We start from the raw sequence: 21,093 nt of genomic DNA on the forward strand, positions 1-21,093 counted from the left end.
AAACTATAATGTCAGGTTTGGTTAAAATATCATTGTCAGAAAATTTGAAACTCACTGGGCTCTTAGCCTTAAGACAGACTTTCATTTTAAAAATAAAATAGCTGAATGAAAAATAGTTTGCTTTAGTTCAGAATACATACATAAAGTGTTTAATAATTAAATGTGAAGAAACGGTTTTGAGTACCCTTGTGTTACATTTTTTTAAGCTTGACCAGAATCTTTCTAAGAAAGATGAAAATTAATTTTAAATACTGAAGCTAAAACATGTTAATGAACTAAATAAAAGTTGACACATTTCTAATTGTATCCATCTTCCCACCTTTTACCCTTAAGTATTTAAGATATTCATAGACAAAAGCCATCCCTTATCATTTCACTCCAGTCAACAGTGCATAAACTGAAGTTTGGATATTTTCTCAAAAGATGTGGCAAAATATACATTTCAAGTGCATTAACCACTTTCCTTACGCTTCTGAAGATAAATGAATTGCCTGAACATCTCAAGATCTTGAAAGTTTATAGTGATGGAAGCATAGGTTGCAAGTGAATGTGTTGGCCTTGTAAATTCTACTCCTAAAACTGTAGCATCTGTAGCATAAGCGCCTTCTTAATGAAAGAGTGATGCAGTCATAAATTTATGTATACCATGACGCATGGAAGTATCAAAGTTTCAACTTTCCATGTGTCAAAAGAGGAGAAGCTATTGTTTTAATATAGTTGAACATTATGTTGGAAATAGTAGTCTTTTCACTGTGTTTTACCCAGACCCAGACTGGCAGAGGTAACTCAAAGTAGTTGATCCTTTGGAGTACTCTTTTCCTCCCTTTTCGTCTGTCTTTGCACCCTATCCCCTTAAAAATAAATCATGACATAGAAAACCATATTTAGTTTATGGACGAGAATTCTTAGAATAATTTTTTCTTTGTCAAGCATCAGACTGAAGTTATATTGTTCTGTTATATTGAGTTTCTATATTGATGTAGGGTACTGCAAAGCTGTGTACAATAAATGTCAAGGATAGTGATTTACTGACAACAATTAGGAAAAGAGAACTATAGAATGCACAGGAACATTTTCAGAAATGGGTTTTATTATATTTCATAGGCACCACTCACTTTACTTTTGGTGGGTTTTAATACTTGAATCAAAATAAAATAATACATGAGTTAAGTATTAAACCAACAGATTAAAGCCCCAGGCCCCAAGCCCCTCATTTTGGTTGTAGCTCTTGGTGTAGATGCTATGGTGTGAGGGCTGCTTTCTTTCAATGGCTGGTTGTCATTCAGGCTGGGTTGTCATGTGACTGCCTGTCTGTGCCTGCTGTACAGGTGAGCGGATGTTCTGCACAGCAAGTGTAGACAGGCAGACACATGACAACTCTGTCCAGCCAGGCCCTTGGTTCCTTCAGGTTTCCTTTGCTCATAGACAGATACAATCAGCCTGTTTTCCAGATTTGGTGATTTTGGAGAGTAAGGGGAAAGGGAGAAAAATACACAATATAATTAAACATTAAAACATTATGGAACTAAAAACACGTTAGACTTTTGACTTTATTCAGAAAGTACATTTATACATTTGTTCCAAATGTGCTAACATGGATAATTTGCATAACAGAAAACTCACATTAAAATTTTAGGAAAAAAAGAGATTAAACACAAGGTTTTTTCTTAAATCCAATTCATATTAGTACTGGCCCACATGTAGTCAGAGTTCAGAGTAATTGAACCAGATGTTTTTCCTCTTTGCAAAAAACTGCATATTTTAATACTGAAGTTAAAGATAAAAACTATGTTTATACATGTTTCTTTTAGTAGATAAGTACAATAACCTTGCCCATGAAAAAGAAAATTACCATTGACATGGAAACAGCAGCGCTTTTCAAAATAATGAGCCTAATGTATTTGGCAACCCAAGCTGCTGACTTTGGTATCTGATGCTTTGATAATAGGATTTTACAAGGGAATATGTTTTTACCAATTATATGTTAAACAACAGGAACCGATTTAAATGTCTCATTTTCCTTTTAAATGCAAAGTTTCTAAGTGTGGATGTGAAATCAAATTAAAGGCAGTTGTGAGCTTAAGTTATCCACCTCTTAATTAACCACAGGGACATGCTGTGAATCAAAAGGGTATAAACTGGAAGGTTGTTACTCACAGTGATGCTCAGAATGTGTTTTGGATATAGTTAGTGCAACATAGTTACAAAATAGTACCTTAAGAAAAGGCAGAAAAGGCAAATTCATTTCATATCCAAAAAATTAAAACCAGATCCTTTGAAAAATTTTCTATAATTTATATGAGCTAATAGTGTTAAATATGCAGATACAAAATTTAATTCTGGTGAGTTGAGAATAATTCTACTATTTTAATATCAATTATCAATTCACATTTGTAGAAGTATTAAGCAAATTCCCCTCCCCTTTTAAAAGCAAAAATATCCAAATAGTCAAAATTCCAGTAAGTAGGACTTCTTAAAAAACACAGCACCAAAAAACAGTATTGTCCACAGATTGTACAATTAGACATTTTCTCAAAGAACTTTAAGGAAAACAAATAGTTTGTGATTTATCTTTAATTGTAAAATTCTGAGAAAATAGCAAATAGAAACTTAATGGAAAGCAAAATAGTTTTTAGATACTGAGAAAATGACAATTTTCTACAAATCTGGACTTTTATGCAGTGATTAGATAAGGTAATGTTTTAACAAAAGCTGATAAGTGCCATTTTCTGTGTACTTATGTAATTTCAAGAAAGTAAATTTCTGATTCTGTTTCTGGCCATCACTTCCGAGTAAAGGAACTTTTTTTTTCCTTAACAGAATAATAAACATGAGTAAACTTGTCTGTTATTTAAATAGCTACAAGGTTAGAGTATGCCAAAAACCAGTGCCTTAAAATACTATTGTGTTACTGTTGCTGCATTCAGTGCAACAGAAAGTAATTATAGAGTGATTCACTTACAAAGAGTATAGTGGTGGAAATTAAAAATTACTAAAATTCTTTATAACTTTTCCTCTCTCTCCCATAAATAATTTGATCCAGTTAACTCTGCTCAATTAAAGGAATGATGCATGCAACCTGAAAAAATAAAAAGAAATATTTGTGAGTTTGTATGTTATGCTTTAATATAAAACAGTTTTATTAAGGCAAGATATAAAAAAATTTTTGATCCAGAAAAACCACAACAGTTTTTCAGGGGGAAAAAATCTCGCTGAAAATGATTGTTCTACTCATAAGGCTTTTGGACACTTTATGTTTCTGATAGATTTTTAAAACACACTTACAGTAAGTATGTGACATATGCACACTTCATAGTTATATTGAACCTGCCCCTAAACTTGTTAAAAAGATGAAAGACTGAAAACCATATTGACTTTTTTTTAATCTCCCAAATTATAGGTTGGATATTAGTTTATTATTACTTAAAATACTAGCTAAAATATAAAACAGCTATTTGTATTATTATCATACTATGTAATTTTTAGCATGGTTATTATACCTTGTTTTCTTTTTGTCTTTTATTTCTTAAGGAAAAAAATGTAAGAAAAGAATTATCTTCTAAGTCTTCTGTAGTAAAATTAAACCAAAGCAACTCCAGGAAACTGGCTGTCACGCTAAGTCAAAAAATTCAAAATGAAGATTTTTTTCCTAATTTACTTGGTTATCTCTATCTATTAAAACTGACAAAAATTATTCATAAGAGACCTTTGAAAATTGGTAAATATTTATATCTACTTAATTTACAGAACATGAAAGTAAAAAGGGATTTGAATTAAGAAAGTTTCTATCTTAACTCAGGAATTTCCTGTCTTAGGTTAAAGCCTGACCTTCCAGTTATTTTAAGCCAGGATTTCTGAGTGATGGTCTCTTAGTTATTATTTTGACGTTATTGTGATGGGTGGGCTTTTCTGCTTAGAGCAGGGTAAAGTGCATTGTTTATAAAGAGCGGATCCCTTATAGAGTAAGTGAAAGCTTGGCGTCTCTTTAGCGAGCATGGACGCTTGTGGATGAGTGAATTTTTTTACATTACCAAGTTGTACTTTTTATATCTTATAACAGCTTAAGACTTCAACCAAAAAAGTGGGAAGAATTCTTTCATTGGGATTTTTATGTCTAAACTATTTCCCACAGAGTGAAATACTTGGGTGGTCTGTAGGCAAGAGGTGGGGGTAGATAGTATATTTTGGTCTTTTACAAACATAAACATATTATCTGGGCCGAAAGCCCGAATGCCAAGCAGGAAAGATATTAAGCCTATTGACTAACTACAGGAAAGTGATCAGCGTGAAACTTTGTCCTATAGTAAACAATCTTTCTTTGATTTTGAGATCTGTGGCCTAAAAGAAAAATGGGTTTGAAAATTGAAGTACACCGTTTTCAATTGATCCTTTTCCAATTAAGACATTATGGTGTTGAAGCTAAGGCTCTGAACTTCCTTTCGCTTAGATGGCGGAAAAGTCCTTTTAACCCAGTACCTAGTCCAATTTATCAATCGTTCACATGCTAAAATGAAAAATAATTATGAAATTTCTATGAAATGTAGTTTGGACAGACCCTGAAACAATTTCTCTTCATGACCATGTATAATGTTTAATTTTAATACTTACACTTACCATTACATCCAGGGGTAGTTTTAGTTGAAGATGCTCACTGTTGGTTAGTTTCCTCTGGAATAGATTCCATGATCCCTAAAATATTTGTATATCTCCTTATAAAGTAATATGAAAATAAAATTAAACATTTTTCTAATTTACCTGGATATAGATACGGCTATAATGTATATAAATGTGGGCATGTGTACCAGCGCATAAACTACAATCCTGCCTTCATTCAGCAGAGCTTTATAAAATGAGCTTTTACTTTTGATCTTTAATTTAGCCCATATAATTGAAAAATAAGTACTATTCCTTTTCATTTGTTAAAAGTTTGCCTCAAAAATAAGTCGCTAGAGCCACATCAAGCACGTGCAGGAACTCCTTGGTTATCCTTTTACAAAGTAATTCTTATATTTCTACTCTTGTACTTATGCCAGGGGCACCCTTATGTCCCTTCTATCTCCAGACCGAAAGTCATCCTGAGGGAGAAAATAGGTGAGGGACCCGTAGGGATTCATTTCTTTGAAACAAAAAGACCATTTAACATGAAGAAAGAAATTGAAATTAAATATACATTAAATGAAAGCAAATTATGAAGTGTAATCATTTCTAGAGTTAAAAAAAAAACAACCAGAAAATTTGAGAAAACTTAAACATTACCAAAGTACCTTGTTAGCTATTCTTCTTCAGTAATTGTATCAATTAGAAAAAATATATTTCTTGAAAAAATGAGCTCCTCTAAGTTACTTTTTTAAAAGTTTTCTTATGTAAAAGAAACTATATAGATTTTTAACGTCTCATTTGTTCTGCTAAAAATAGTTAATATGGAACTCTGCAAGTCACAATAGAAAATGAAAGGATGACTTTACTATATCATCTAAGTGAAAGTAGCTAAATTTCTCCTTGCTGTGTATATTTTAACTAAGAATCATGAATATATAAGAATACTTATGTTTTCTTTATACACATTTTGGGGTGATCAGAAGGGTAATTTTTAAAGTAAGTTGTTTTGACAAAAGAAAGCTTAGGGAACCTTTTATAATAAAATATTTTGCTAAAGAGAACTTGAGTCAATTTTTGAATTGTTGCAAAATGTATAACTTAGAAAAGAATTTGTTCAGGAACCACTGTAACTTTAAAGGACAAAAGAGATTACATTTATTTTTCACAAACCCTCTAGAAGAGATGTTTTCATTATATAGAATTGTTTGGGAATTGAACTAAATGGGGGTTAAGAAAATTAGTGATGAGGCAATAACATTTTTCCAGAACTTTCTTTAAGGGACCCACCTCTAAAGTTCAGCACAGATCACATTGCAATCCAGACTTGCTCTATTATTTTCTCTATTAGGATTTCATTCAGCTTGAGGGTTTTCTTCCCTCCCACCTTCCTCCCCCTCTCCCACCCTCCTTCACCTCCAGGACAGCTGGAAATTGACCAAAGAAAACTTCTGCCTTCGTTTACAAATTCCTTTTTTATCAGTGGGTTTCTAGACAAAGTGCCTTATCATTTTAAATGCTCGGAGAAGTGGAAGCATTGTAAGCTATAGGCAAGAGGGCTCAGCTGAGCAGCAAGTATCAATCACTCTTTGATTAAAAAAAAAAAAAAGTGAAAGCTATTTACAGGGATAGCTGAAGATAGAGATTTTTATTTCCTGATTTATTCAATTGCTGACTCAATAAGTTGTGGGTTGGCGCTCTTCTCTGGGCAAATCCCATCTGCATTGTCTGGTAGGCAAGACTTGGCAGGTTCTTCTTTTATTGTTAGGTACTATTATTCCTGGTGTTTATGTTATAGAAGGAAATCTTCAGAAAAGCACTATCCATTTAGCATTTAAAAACCAGCAAGTATTCTTTACTTTGGGAAAAATGACTTCAGTCCTGGGATGTTAAAAGTTACACATACAGCCTTCATCCATATACGTTTTTAAATCTCTGAATTATTATTAAACAATTCAGAAGTAGCCTCATTAAACTATTCTTAAGTGTCTGGAGTGAGTTTTTTCATATTTCATTTTGAAGTGGGAAAACCTTTACACTTAAGAAAACACTCGAATTATCAATCTTCAGAAAAAAACCAAAAAAACAGTGAATCGCTATATACCACACACTTTCGCTCTTTTAAAATTAAACACATCTCTACCCATCACACATGTACCTCTGTTTCCCTTGCATGTTAACACAAATCATGGACTCCCCACCTAGGTTCCCTTGGTCACAGACCAGGTGAGCAGTCAAGAAGGCCTTACCCGCTGGGCTTCCTTTCGGCAGTCTTTTCTCAGCAGTGTCCCCGAGGGCTTCTTGGTCCCTAGTGTGCAAAACCTGTGAAGAAAAACACTGGATATGAGATTCAAAAAAGGAGCAAACAAATGTCTTCTCCTTGGAAACAGCCCATTTTGTCCCCAGCAGTCCATGGCGTTGCTCTCCCTTGCCCAGTCTAACCAATGTGCAGACTACTGTACAACGGCATTGTCCTGAACAGGTAGTCTGAACACTGGGGCGACGGAGCAGGATCTCCAGAAGCTTCCTTCCATGTACTTAAAATCCTCTCCCGGTCCTCAGGAAAAGCCTCCCTTCCTGCACCAGGGGTTGCATTCAGCTTTCCCCCCTGAATTCTGCTGCGCTGACTGAGACACACTCAAGGGCTGTGATTTCCAGTCTTGACGTGGCACATTTGCTGCAGACTGGGGAACTGGCAATGAATTTAGGACCAGGAAAAGGGGGAGGGCTGGGCTGGAGAGTCCATATATGGGATGATGTCACCCTGGGGAGGTTTGGGTATGCGCTGTGCCGCTGGAGAGACCGCTAGAATCGCCTGCTCTCAGACATGGGTCTGTGCATAAAATGGTACCAGATGTTTTAGTGTAACGTTAAGCAGTCATTTCATCTTCAGGCCAGATTTTTTTCCTCAACTGGGCAGGAAGTGGGCCCCAGTATGGAAAAGCTGTAAAAAAAAAAAAAAAAAAAAAAAAAAGAGTCAAGATGTACAGTTCGGCTGTGGCCAACTGAAAGTGAGTTAGTGTAGATGTACAAATTTACTGTCTGACCCAGGCTAGAGAAGTAATTTGAAGATAGAGGGTAGATAAAATAGTAAACAGAAAGTTGAACACTGGAAGGCAGAGCTCATTTGGAAACCTTTTTGAGCTTTTCTGTGGCACTTTGTTTTCTGGTATTTCACTCGTCAAAAAGGGCAGATAAGTTTCTCTCTCTCTCTCTCTCTTTCTCTCTCTTTCTCTCTCTCTCTCTCTCTCTCTCTCTCCGTCTCTCTTCCTCTCTCTCGCTCCCCCCTTCTCTCTCTCCTCCTCCCTCCCTCCCCCATCCCTCTCTCTCTCTCTCTCTCTCCCTCCCTCCTCTCTTTCACTCCTTCTCTCTCTCCCTCCTTCTCCTGTCTGTTGGATCTGTCAGCAGCTTGCAGGCTGCTCTAGACTTGAACAGTAATTATAGCAACTTCCTGAAAGTGAAGCCCCCATGAAAAGTCTGGAGAAATGTTCTTTGTCATAGCCTCTACATGAGTAATTAGTTCCACATGTGGCCTTCCTAGTTTCCCTCAGCTATTCTGGCTGGCTCTCTGAATGCTGTGCTATAGTTTGACCTAAAGAAACGTTAAAGTTTTTATTTGAAGCATCCACTACAAAATAACGACTCAGGTCTAACAAATCGCCTCTGGTAGATCCACGCCGTTAGGTATAGCATTGTTTTTCACTGTTAATTCCTGATTCTGTTTTGATACTTTTGTTTTGTTTTCATGGTATTCTGTGGCTTAGTTTTATCTCTGATTAACTAAATCTGTTGAAATTTGCCAAGTACCGCTTGACCAAAGGTTATAAGATATCAGCCCACTGGCATCTACTTTACTTTCCGTGTTGTGGCTGTTTTCAATTATATATACTGTTGAATATTCTGAATATGTAGTTCTCTCACTTTCCCTCCGTAGGATTCTGATCAAAGCTAGAGTCACCTCAAACAAGAGCTTGATTAATTGCCTTCTAAAGATCAAAATGTGAGAAAATTTCTAGGTAGCTCCCAAATTTAATTTGACTAACCAAACTAAGAAACTTAGCATCCTTTAAAGAAGTACAGCCAAAGCGATTCATTTCCACTGGCCTTCTGAAATGCTTTTTAGAAATAGAAAAATATATCACTTATTTATACGCTGCATTGTATATTTCAAAAAGCTTCAAGTGAGTACTGTCCTAAAGCATTTGCTTTTCATAAAATGACTTCTTTTGATTCATTAAATAGCACACTACTAAAGAGTTCAAAAGTTATGATAAACCCTTGTTATTTTGTGAGGAAGATTAAATAAGATAAACATGAATGATCTGGCATCTTAGCATGGAACAGAGATTAGCACTGGGTATACCATTCATAGAAATATTTATATCATCAATAGGAGTCAGAGGAATGACTTTATATCACTGTACTTTTACTTCCATACTTGTGTCTTTAGGGCCTATTCAATAGTGCTTGCACAAGCCCTGTAAGACTCACCTCCCCTTTTTCCCTGTCACTGCTTGCATATTACTGGAAATAATGTAAATGTGACTACATACAATCTAGTAGTTGTATTACATGTGGATACCAACTCCATTTTATTTTTTAAAGTATCTGTGTGTTTACTCACATGAAGTCTTCATAGAGGAACCATAAACCACTGAGCCAGTAGTCAGCCAGCATTCCAGGAGTAGGCCTCCTTCTGCCACAGAAAGTGAAAGCCTTTCTTCTGCCCCCTTCCATTTAGATATAAGACATGCCTTGGAAATTTTTGTCAAGGCAAACAAAAGGGGTTCTGATCATATTGCACCATGATTTCCCCTTAGTCCATAGATCTATATGCCCTCAAATGGTTCTACTACCTACACCAAATAGGAATCTTATGATATTTCAATCAAAGGACTTAACTTTTTACTTATCTTTATGACTTTCTAAACATTTTAAGGAATTTTCTCCAGAGACAGCTATAGAAATTGAGTTCCCCTTAGAATATATGTCCATCTCCTTGAGTTTCCAGTTAACTGAAGTGTTTGAGGGTGTTCTTGCCTCCAAATAGTTCAACAAATATTTATTCTCGCCTACTCACCTGCTAGTCACAATACCAGGGACTGGGCATACAGAGATTAAGATCTGACTCCTGCCCTCAAAAAGCTCACACTTACATAAAACGTTAGGAATACACATCTGTGACCAAGTTCTGTTTAAAAAGTTGGTCATTCTGCTCTGAAAAGTCCTTGGCATTGATTTGGAAATGCCTTAATAACTTTTCTTATGTCTGTAAAGTTATCACTTGAATACCCAAAATGTATTGGGCCCTAGAAAGCAAAGTTGGACATGACAAATACTTGACTTTGAGGAACTAAAGTTACTTAATTTGCTTATTTCAAATGTTGTTGACCAAAGTGATTATTGAATCAATAGATGGTTTTGGGTGACTACAAAATATGCTCTATTTTAAAGTGTTATGAAAAGGAAACACAGTTTCAGTTAGTTATTGTTACCAATCTTGGCACATTTTTATGACTTTGGAAATTCTCAAATTGAAACCAGGACTGAGGCTTCTTTCTATGTACCTCTAAAGGGGCAGGGTTACTAGTGTTTACAATTATTTTGTGATATCCAGATATGCGTACTTCAGCTAATATTTATATAGCCTTATTTTTTTTTTTTGGTACAAGATTAGTGCACAAGTTCAAACAATAGAGAGGTATGTCAAGAAAAAAATTAATCATCATTATCCCTTCCAACTTCTTATCCCTTTCTGTCTTCCCAAACTAATGGTAACTGTTTGGCATGATTCCTTTGACTACCTTCTCAATAGTCATTTTACAGCTTCTTTACAGATTACAAAATCCATTCACGTATAATGTATTAGTTTCTTATGATAACCCTATAGTGTAGCTATTATTATCCCCATTCTATTGATGATAAAATTAAAGCTCAGAGAGCTTAAACATTACTTCATCAGAGTCCACAAATGGCAGAACTCAGAGTTTTTTTCTAGCACCAATGCTCGTGCTCAGAAGAATATTGTCAACCTACAGAAACAACGTATTCCCCTAACAAATTCTTATAGTGCTTGTATTTCCTGTTATTAAAATGCCAATTAATTACCTCCTGTGCTTTCACAGTTTTATACTGAGATGTTACCTGTACTATTTGTTATTTTATGTATTTGAACTTTTTTTTTCCTAGATAAAGTATAAGCTAATTGAAGGCAGGAAAAATATATTTGTATTTCTTTTGACTGGCTGATTGTAGGCCATTCAGTAAACTGTAAAAGAATGAGTAAAGAGCTATATGGTATGCATGTGGTTTCTGGTCAAATATTCGTCATGATAGTAACTTAGGAATTACAGCTCTCTTAAAAAAATCATAAAAAACATAGTGTGCTTTTAATATTTATGTATGTGTCTGCAACTACCATACCAGATTGAACTATTCTTTTTGAAATAAATGTAAACATTGAGCCAACCATATTTCCTTGCTTATTTTTGGCCTTCTAATCTTCTGGAAGCATCCTGTGCAGCTACCAGTCATACAATCTTGTGTGAAAAGCAGGATCTAACCAAGTTGTAGTATTTCCTTTCTCCTTTTCTCCTTCCCAGTTTGTAGCTAAGATAAAAATCTAGCTGACCTTCGTTCATTGCTAATTAGAGAAGATAGCCCCACTTAGTTTGGCTTTATGTTGTGTGGATTAGCACTTTTTTTTTTTTAATTGGAGGCAATGCAGTCCCCTAATCTCCTGCATTTCCTATTTTGTTAGGGCCCAAAGGACTAGATATGTTGTAGCAGAGCGTTCCAGTTTTCTTCCCTTGCCTGAATCACAAACAAATGGCTTCCCTCAAATCACTGCAGTGAAGTGCCTTCTTAGGCAGAGATGCAACATCAGCCTGTAAAATAGAGGAGAAATATTTCAGAGGGGTAAGAGATTTTCCTTCAACAACTGAAAAAGAAGTTAAATTAGAAAGCTATAAATTATCAACTTAATGCAACTGAGTTTACAATCTTCAGAAAGTTTACAAAAGACAAAGATTGTGAGAGAATTGATTTTAAAACGTACATTTACAGACGCATGTTTTGTTTTCGCCTGTCTCTAAAATTTCCATTGCTGAGTCTGTTTATTTAGAAATAAGCTCCTAACCAAAAGCAGTATATATTTTATGAACATTCTTTCCTCAAATCAATTGAGAAAGCTAATGTTATGTCTTTGAGTTTTACTAACCACTGGCGTGCACAGCAGCCATTTTTATATTTCAGTAACATAATACGTCCAGCAGACAAACCTTAAAAACTCTAGCTCTATTGGATACCAGTCACAAGAAAGGAAATATATGATTTATGACTCCAGTAAAATTGGAAGCACTGTCTTGAGATCTTTAGGGAAAGGCAAGTTAAAGGGATTAGAAAATTGTTGCTGGCCTTTTCATGCAGATTTTAAGTGAGAGCGTACTAGGAGTGTAGTCTGCTGCCTGCTTCCACCCTCAAAAGCTGATAAGCATCATCTGAATGCTATGTGCTGCGAGCTCCGTTGAATTCCGTGTTACAATCAGACTTTAGAACGAGGACTGGTTCCCTTGGACAAGAGAAACATGGTGTCGTCAGGTCACTGACAATTTTAGAGTATTGACTCCTGATGTCTTTTGGCATCACCAGCATTTTATTTCCTTAGTGTGACTCAAACATGAATATGCATGATATCCAAAAGAAAAAATATCTGTATGTGCATAATATAAGGACTCAGAAACTACTTTTTTTTTCTGCAGGGGTGCAGAAAGTACCCTTTCTGTGGATGGGGATACAAGTTAAGCATAATGGCTACAAGGATGCATGTGTGTGAAGGGACGCTTTCTGCTTTACTCAGAATACCTGCAATTATGCAGTAGGTCATTTTAGAAGCTCTACGTCTTTAAGTAATGATAGGCATACTTGTGCAACACATAGCACATTGCCTTTATTTTAGGATTTTAATCTTCTGGTATATACAAAAGGGGAAACCCAAATTAAATGAATTTCTAAAAGGGTTTGATCCAACATAAGTCTGTTTAGTTGCGTCCATTATAAATATGTTAACTAGCCTTCTCAATTCTGTTCAGTTTCCAGAGAATTTATTCTAGCTTCTAAGGACATATGAGACCATATTAAAATACTTCTATTCACACCATCATGGAAATTTGCTTTACTTTTACATACCAAAAAAAGTACTTGGCATATAAATTGGTTCATGTCGAAAGGTTATTTATAGGTTGCAAATGGGTATTAACCACATATCTTTATAAACACTTATTTTAGTATTAATCAACTAAAAGTGATTTCCATTTGCCACACAGAATCAGATTCAGTGCCACTTCACTGCCACTCAGGATGAGAGTACAAAAGCTATAGAGGTAATAACATATACTGTTTTCTGAATTTAGAGGTTTGTTTTGTTTAGTTAGTATTTTCTTTTGAGCACTTATTTTATGTCAGCGTCCATGCTAGTGTCTTTCACATGTGATAGAATTTAATCCAGCAATTCTGAAAGGTAGGATCTCTCCATGGTTACAGATGAGGAAGCAGAAGCTCAAGGAGGCAGTGTCGTGTGGGTATTCTGGAGCCAGCTGGCATGGGTTTGAATCCTGGCTTCACAGCTTGTTATGATGCTTCCTTGGAAAATTATTTAACTTTTCTGACCTCTGGTTTCCTCATCTCTAAAACAGAAAAGAGCGTAGAACAGGGCCTGGCCCAGACCTAAGCTTTATGCAGGTAAGCCTGCTGCTGCGGGACGCACCAGTCACCCGGTCTTTATGCTTACTGACCCCCTAGGTCTGGTGTCTCCAAAGCTTAGCCACAGCAAAGCAAACACTGTTCAGGAAGAAAGTACGTTATTTTCCTCAAGGCTTTTATAATCTCAGTGAGTAAATGCGTTGTGAGTATGAAACAAATGAAAATAGAAAAAAAAAAAAGCTTGATTCTGAGGGAATGGTAACAGGATTGTTTTAAAAACACTGTAATGGAAGCTGACTTATTAAGATAACCCTTTGGAGAATCTTGTTGAAAAGCCATCATAACCTTTCTCACTCTTGTGTTTATCTGGTTTTACTACAGATCTACGGATGGATAGACTGATAAGTAGGTCTAGATATATGTGCAATTGTATGTGCAAATGTATGTGAGCATATATAGGTGTATATAGTATATGTAAATATGTATATAAATGTGTATGTATTTATGTATATATTTAAAGTAAACCAGATCATCTCTATATAAGAATTATTAACATCAAAATAAATTACCCCTTTTAAAGTAATATTATTTTAAGCCTAGGGCATGTGCAGTGCTTTTTGTAATCTTAAAAGTTAGTTTTAGTGTATACACATTTCAGTCTTTTTTATTTTTTTTAACTTTTGCCTGTCAGAGCTTCATAGCGATAGTTAAAGGTTAACATAGAAATATTGGGTAAGAAATACCTTTGTAATTTGCAAATGCAACAAGGTAGGGGCATTGATTTCTATTTGAGTGGAGCTGTCACTGACTTCATTTTAAAACTACACACACATTTTGTGTACTATTGGTTCATTTTTGTTAGGGGAACACTCACTTTACTCCCAATCTTCTGTCCTATGACAAAATGGTTTCCTCTGGTACAATTTACTTTGTTTCCATCTCTCCTCAGGTTCTTCAAGAAAAAACTAGCCTTGGTTTTCATTGGCCAGAATGGATTATGATTGCTTTTGAAATAATGTCTTGTTTTGCTGAAAAGCTAGTAGATTATTAACTCATTATTTTTTCTTTAAGGGATTTGTACTCCATTGAGAATATGTGGGGTGGCCTCAGGTGCTTCCTGGCCAATGTGTGTGTCAACTACTAGGTCAGGTGCTTGAGGTTCAACTTGCATCCATAGGCATTTTCAGAGTCTCATGAAGTTAGTACTGACAAGTGCACTAATTGTTGTTTCTCTGTTTTTTAAGTTTTCTGAAGAGAGAAAAACAGTGAGGATAAGTGGTATAAAAGGAGTCTTTGTTTGTTTGTTTGAAACATTCTGCCACTCAGACTGGAGTGCGGTGGTACAGTAATGGCTCACTGCAGCCTCGACCTCCTGGTATCAAGTGATACTCCAATCTCTCAGCCTCCCAAGTAGCTGGGACTACAGGTGTGCACCACCATGCCTGGTTACTTTTATTTTTTAAATTTTTTTGTAGAGACAGAGTCTCCCTGTGTTACCCAGGCTGATCTGAAACTCCTGGACTCAAGGGATCCTCCCATCTTGGCCTCCCAGTGTGTTGGGATTACAGGCATGAGCCACTGTGCTGGCTAAAAAGATCCTTTCAAATTTTCTAGAAGTAATTGCCTTCTGCTAGTGGTGAAGCCAGTTTTAGGATAATGGACTTCCCTTCCTTTTTTCTTTTTTTTTTTTTCCAATGATTCCAGACCTTGAAGTTTTCAGTACTACAATTCAATTGGTTAATTTTTGGAAAGTTGAGTCCCTCATTCTTTTTAATCTTTAACAAAGGACAAGAAAGCTACTGGGAGTTGATTTTCTAGTAAATTTTGCTTTATCTACTTCATAAATCAACCTTAATTTTAGTTCTTTCTTTGTCTTCAGATCATAAAATAATTAGTATTGCTTACCCTGTGATTCTTATGTGGGTTGGGTGGGATCTGATTTGAGGTAATGTCAACTGTAACTCTTTTTATTATTAAATAATAACTCTAAATTATTATTTAATTTGATTTTGTTTTGGATTGCATGTTGTAGATTCAGACAAATATAGATGAATGCCACTTCTGTTGCATTCCCATACTATATCATTTTCAATGCATTTGTCCTGTGTATGTACATGGGAGGATTTCTGAGTATATCAAATTCCCCACTTAAAACTACCATTCCCACGGTACATGTCTCCTTCACATTCAATATAGAGGAATTTTAGTGAATTTTTTGTAAATGTACATGCTGACAGAAACTGTTTAGAAGGGCCATCTTAAAAACAGTTTTTAACAATGTAAGATAATTTACATAAGTATGTAAGATAACTTGCTTACCAGTGTATAGTGTGATTGTGAAATAAAACGTTTGAATTAACATTCACAGTGAATACACTAAAGCCAAGTGTTTCAGTGCCAAGAGCAGAAACTGTTTGATGACTTATTGTTTGTACAGATTTAATTAGTTATATTTAGTTTCAAAACTTCATCTTTAACAAATTCTACTTCTTTGAAGTTAAATGAAACTTTTGCTTTTTTGAATTCAACTGAGATATCAGAGAAGGAGCATTAGAATTGATTGGTTCAAGTTCAGCTCTGCCATTTTCTCATTTGCCAAATGTTATAAAGAAAGATACCTACCTGAGAGGTGGTTGGGAGGTCTAATTCGATGATACGGATAAAATAAATTGGGATGCTTTTGAAAACATTCTGCAACAAGTTCATATGGCAACAGTTTGGAGAATGCCATGGCAGTGCCTTAGGGAAAGTGATTATGGTGTTGTAGCAAATACCATTTCTACCCTTGGTGACTTTTATGTTGTCCCTGAACATTTACAGAGAATAGGAGCAGAGAATATTAAACTAGTTATTTTATCAAAAGACTGTGATATGTGTTAATTTCCCATACTTCAATATATGCATCAGTCAAGTGATCAGAAAGCATTCAGTAAAACAGGCTTATTAGTTTTCGCCCTTTTTCCTCCTCCTCTTTTCCACTACTTCATCTTTTCTTTCCATCTTTCCTCTGTTCAGCACGAGGCTTTCTCTGAGTATTCCTCTTCTCTCCAGTCCCCATTCATCCTGTTTCTTTTTTAGAACATTGAGTTGAAATTGAGCTATTGGTAAAAATGTGTTAGGTTATTTAATAAGATTTTGTTTCTTCTCCTTAAATTTTCAATTAGATGAATTAAACCCTATGTATGCATTCTTAAAAACAAATAGCTCCCAAACTAATTGCTTTGATACTTCCATGTGGCCTTTAAAATAATTTTTCTATGACCCAGTTGCTTTTGATTTTTTTAAACATTAAATGTCTTCAGAAGGGTGGAGAAAGAAGGATAGAGTTACAGATTGATCATACTTTTATTTAAAAGCAGTTTTTCTAAGGTTCCAAAGAATATTGCACACCAAATATTTCCAAATAACATATATAGACCTTATTGTCTGTTTAATTCATTCATTCATTCATTCATTTGTTGCTTGTGCTCTGCTGATTCTTCTTAAACTGTCATTTCACTTATTCTGACATTTATATCTTATCTTTCTAACTTGATTAGAAGCACCTTGAGGTCCAGGGCCATACCTATAGTTTCTAGGTATGTCCTACAATAGTTTCCCAAATGGAATCAGGTGAATAAACACATATTAATTAATCTGAGATTTTCTTGAATGGAAGGAATCAAAGAAAGAGGATTCCTTTTGAGTAAGAATCAAGGCCACTAAAAATCACCTTCCAAGATTACATTATGTAATCTTTATTTACCTGAATAAAGTCTTTAAAACTGCATTGAAGAATGCCACAATGTGTAGGCCATTTTTGGTGCATTTGAGAGTGTGTTTAGAAAGTGCCACAAAATGCTACAGATGCCATCTGACTTAAAAATCACTCATGGAGGAATTTATTTAGATGCTTGTCTGCTAGGAATCTACTACCAGGAGAAATGTGGAAACCACATGAAATTCACTACATAAAGAAATCTGGTTTCCATTTCTGTACTGCATTTTGTGCTAGCAGGAAGAAGATAAACAAGCTGTTTAAAACTAAAGTGAATGGCAAAGGGATTCCATTTTTAAATCCCACTCCGTAAATGTATTTTGGAATTTGCAAAACCTAATCCTATCACATAGGTCCTTTAAGAAGGGAGAAAATGTGTTGAGTCTTTTAGTATTAGCTATCTCAGTGGAATGGATGAGTAATTTTGTTTCCTGTTGATGTAGTGTAGTAATACAACTATGACATGTGCTTCAGTTGAAATTAAAATGAAAGTCTCATTCTAGTCTTTGGTAGGCAGACATTATTCTGAGAATGAGAAGAGGGAAGGAAACAATAAAAGGCTCTTTTTTGTTAGTTTCTTTTAAGGAGAGGAGAATTTTAATGTAATGTTTTAATATAGCTATTTAAAACTCTGTATATGAAAAGGTATATGAGTAAAGCAGATGAGAGGAAAAAGATTGAGCTGTTTTTATTTTGAGAAAAATATTCTGGAGGTTCCTTTTAAATTTTCTATTTAGTGATCCTTATACAGTTTAAACATGTTATGCAGTTGCCATTTAAAGAGGAACACACTCAGTTAAGATAAAATGTATTGTGATGAATAAAAATGTTAATATTTGAAACATAAAGACCAACTATACAATTGTGATTTTCCTTTAATAAACATGACCAAATCATACATACCTATGTTTAGGAGTAATAAATATGCATTTCTGAACTTGGTAGGCCTTGTGCTTTGAAAAAAGACCTGTAATATTTTTATAAGATCAAGAAGATTATAACATTAAATTGATCATTTACTTAAGTAGATTAGAACTTTTCCTTCCATGGCTTAATTTCTCTCCTGCTTTATGGTAGAGAAAAGAAGCTAATTAAGGTTTATTTTATATACTCATATTTAATGTGGTGCTTGTTTGTTTTTTTGTTAGTTTTACTATTTTAACTTCTGCTCTGGTAATTTTTTAGCTGGCTACACTTAATAATTAATACATAATTTGTCTAAGCCTACACTCAGAGCCAAGGAGCTTTATATCTGTGGAAAGTGCCATCTTTCAGGTGAGATGTAAAAATAAATATCCAGTTTTGTCATTCTTTTATTTTTTCACTCACTTCATAAACATTTATCAGACTCCTATGATGTTAGACTCTGTGCTGGAGATACTAGGGTAGAAAATACAAAACTTCAAGGAGTTTGCTTGGGATAACTTAAGGGGCAAAAACAATTGTTAAGAAGAAAGAGTGATTTTAGTATTTCAGATAAATATAAATTTACACATATGTTTAGGTTTACCTAAAAATATTATATGGTCTGTTTAGCCAATGCTGAACCATTGGTTGTTGTTAAGCAGTAGAGTGTAGTGATTGAGGGAGAGACTAAGGAGCTGGAAGGCCCTTGGTGTGTATCCAGCTTGACTGCTTACTTTGCTGTGTGACTTGGTGAACGTTGTTTGTCATCTGTGGCTTTTTTCATCCATAAAATGAGGATAATGTGTTTCTACTTCGTAGGGATGTTGGAGGACTATATGAATTAATCTGTGGAAGCTTTCAGCATAGTGTCCGGTGTATATTAAGCACTTAAAAAATGTTAGCTTCAGGGATGATTTCCAAAGTATTTAGCAACCCAGACAGTAGGGGCATCAACCAGTAAGAACTGCTGTTGGCTGTAAACATCTATTATGACCACCCCAGTGTTTATGTTATAGGTATAAGCTCAGTTAGCCTTCATCAGTTTTATTGTTTCCACTTAAAACTCATGCTCCATCCCCACCCTATCCTACGGACGATGGCTCCTGGACCAGGCTCTGTAGTACTAACAGACTGTGGACTTACTAGATGCCTGCAATTTATATTTTTGTAATCTTCTTAGTTTTGAGTACCTAGACTTAGTATAGATTTATTTCATGTTCCAGACAATTCGGGATGTTTTTCTTACCTAATAATTCCTAGAAAGACACTAGAGCCAAGCCTTTGGTTCTCTACTTTTTTTCACCTAATGTTGGCTAGTAATTGTTATCATATAGATGTTCTTTTTTTTCTCCTCCTTTCCCTCCTCCTCCGGTTTTTTTTTTTTTTGTAAGAGAAAAATTATATCTAAAGCTAATTGCCTTAAATTCTTTTTTAGAAAGTGATTGTATACTATAAATAAACTAACTCTTTTCAGTAATTGCTCATTTTTTTTCTTGTGATAAGGATAGAATGTATGTAAGAGCATTTAGGACATATAAAGCATTAAAGGACATATAAAGTGCAAAAGACATTGTCCTTTTAGGTTAGAAGACTTGGGCCGGGCGCGGTGGCTCAAGCCTGTAATCCCAGCACTTTGGGAGGCCGAGACGGGCGGATCACGAGGTCAGGAGATGGAGACCATCCTGGCTAACACGGTGAAACCCCGTCTCTACTAAAAAGTACAAAACAACTAGCTGGGCGAGGTGGCGGGCGCCTGTAGTCCCAGCTACTCGGGAGGCTGAGGCAGGAGAATGGCCTAAACCCGGGAGGTGGAGCTTGCAGTGAGCTGAGATCCGGCCACTGCACTCCAGCCTAGGCGACAGAGCGAGACTCTGTCTCAAAAAAAAAAAAAAAAAAAAAGTTAGAAGACTTGATTCCCAACACTGCCACTTAACTGTAGTTACTTAACTGTAGTTAATTCACTCTGTGTTACATTTTTCCATCTGCAAAATTGGGAGTAATAGAACGTTTCTCATAGAGCAGGAGACTCCCAACCTTTTTAGCACCAGGGACTGGTTTCATGGAAGACAGTTTTTCCACAGATCAGGATGTGGGTGGATGGTTTTGGGATGATTCAAGTGCATTAAATTTATTATGCACTTGATTTCTACTATTATTCCATTGTAATATATAATGAAATATGTATATAACTTATCATAACATAGAATCAGTGGGAATCCTGAGCTTGTTTTCCATCATCTGGGGATGATGGGAGACAGTGATAGATCATCAGGCATTAGATTCTCATAAGGAACACACAACCTAGATCCCTCACATGTGCAGTTCACAGTTGGGTTTGCACTCCTGTGAGAGCGTAATACTGCTGCTGATCTGAGGCAGAGCTCAGGTGGTAATGCAAGTGATAGAGAGCAGCTGTAAATATGTATAGCCTGGTTTCCAACAGGCCAAGGACTGGCACTGGGTTCATGGTTCAGGGGTTGGAGACCTCTGTCATAGAGTATTGTGAGGATTAAACAAGATAATACTTATCAAGCATTTAGGACATACATTTCAGTAAATTCATTTAATTTATTATATTTATGAAGCACTTAGGAGATACAGTTGACCCTCTGAATTCCATGGGTTTTACATCTGTGGATTCAACCAATTGCAGATTGAAAATATTTGAAAAAAAATTGGGTCTGCACTGAACACGTACAGGCTTTTTTCTTGTCATTATTCCCTAAACAATATGGTATAACAACTATTTACACAGCATTTACACTACATTAGGTATTATAAGTGATTACTTACAATCTTTAAGATGATTGCAGGTATACAGGAGGATGTCCATAGGTTGTATGCAAATATGGTGCCATTTTATATAAGGGACTTGAACATCTTTGGATTTTGACATCCATGGTAGGTCCTGGAAACAGTCCCCCACAGATACCAAGAGACAACTGTAGTTAACATTCAGTAAATTCACTCGATGTATTCAGCAGGTATTTAGAGTGCTTACTATGTGCCATACAGTATCCTAGGCACTGGGGATACAGCAGTAAATTTAACAGACAAAAATCCTGCCTGCACGATAATCAAGTGCAAACAATATAGTAAGGAGAGAGAATAGAAAATCTGGGAATGGGGTTGCA

At 35.4% G+C, this 21,093-nt stretch overlaps 1 protein-coding gene and 1 long non-coding RNA gene across 22 annotated transcripts in view; one reads left to right on the top strand and one right to left on the bottom strand.

The window, feature by feature from the left end:
- DNM3 (dynamin 3) overlaps positions 1–21,093 on the top strand; it is a 562,992-nt gene that overhangs the window by 286,990 nt on the left and 254,909 nt on the right. The window lies entirely within an intron of this gene.
- LOC102134086 (uncharacterized) lies at positions 1,073–7,275 on the bottom strand. Its single transcript, XR_273008.5, has 3 exons — positions 6,846–7,275; positions 4,615–4,689; positions 1,073–3,079 (listed from the first exon to the last, which is right to left on the bottom strand). It is a non-coding gene; the product is annotated as an uncharacterized lncRNA (long non-coding RNA).

This window comes from Macaca fascicularis, chromosome 1 (assembly GCF_037993035.2).
Source record: "Macaca fascicularis isolate 582-1 chromosome 1, T2T-MFA8v1.1".
Lineage (NCBI taxonomy): Eukaryota > Metazoa > Chordata > Mammalia > Primates > Cercopithecidae > Macaca > Macaca fascicularis.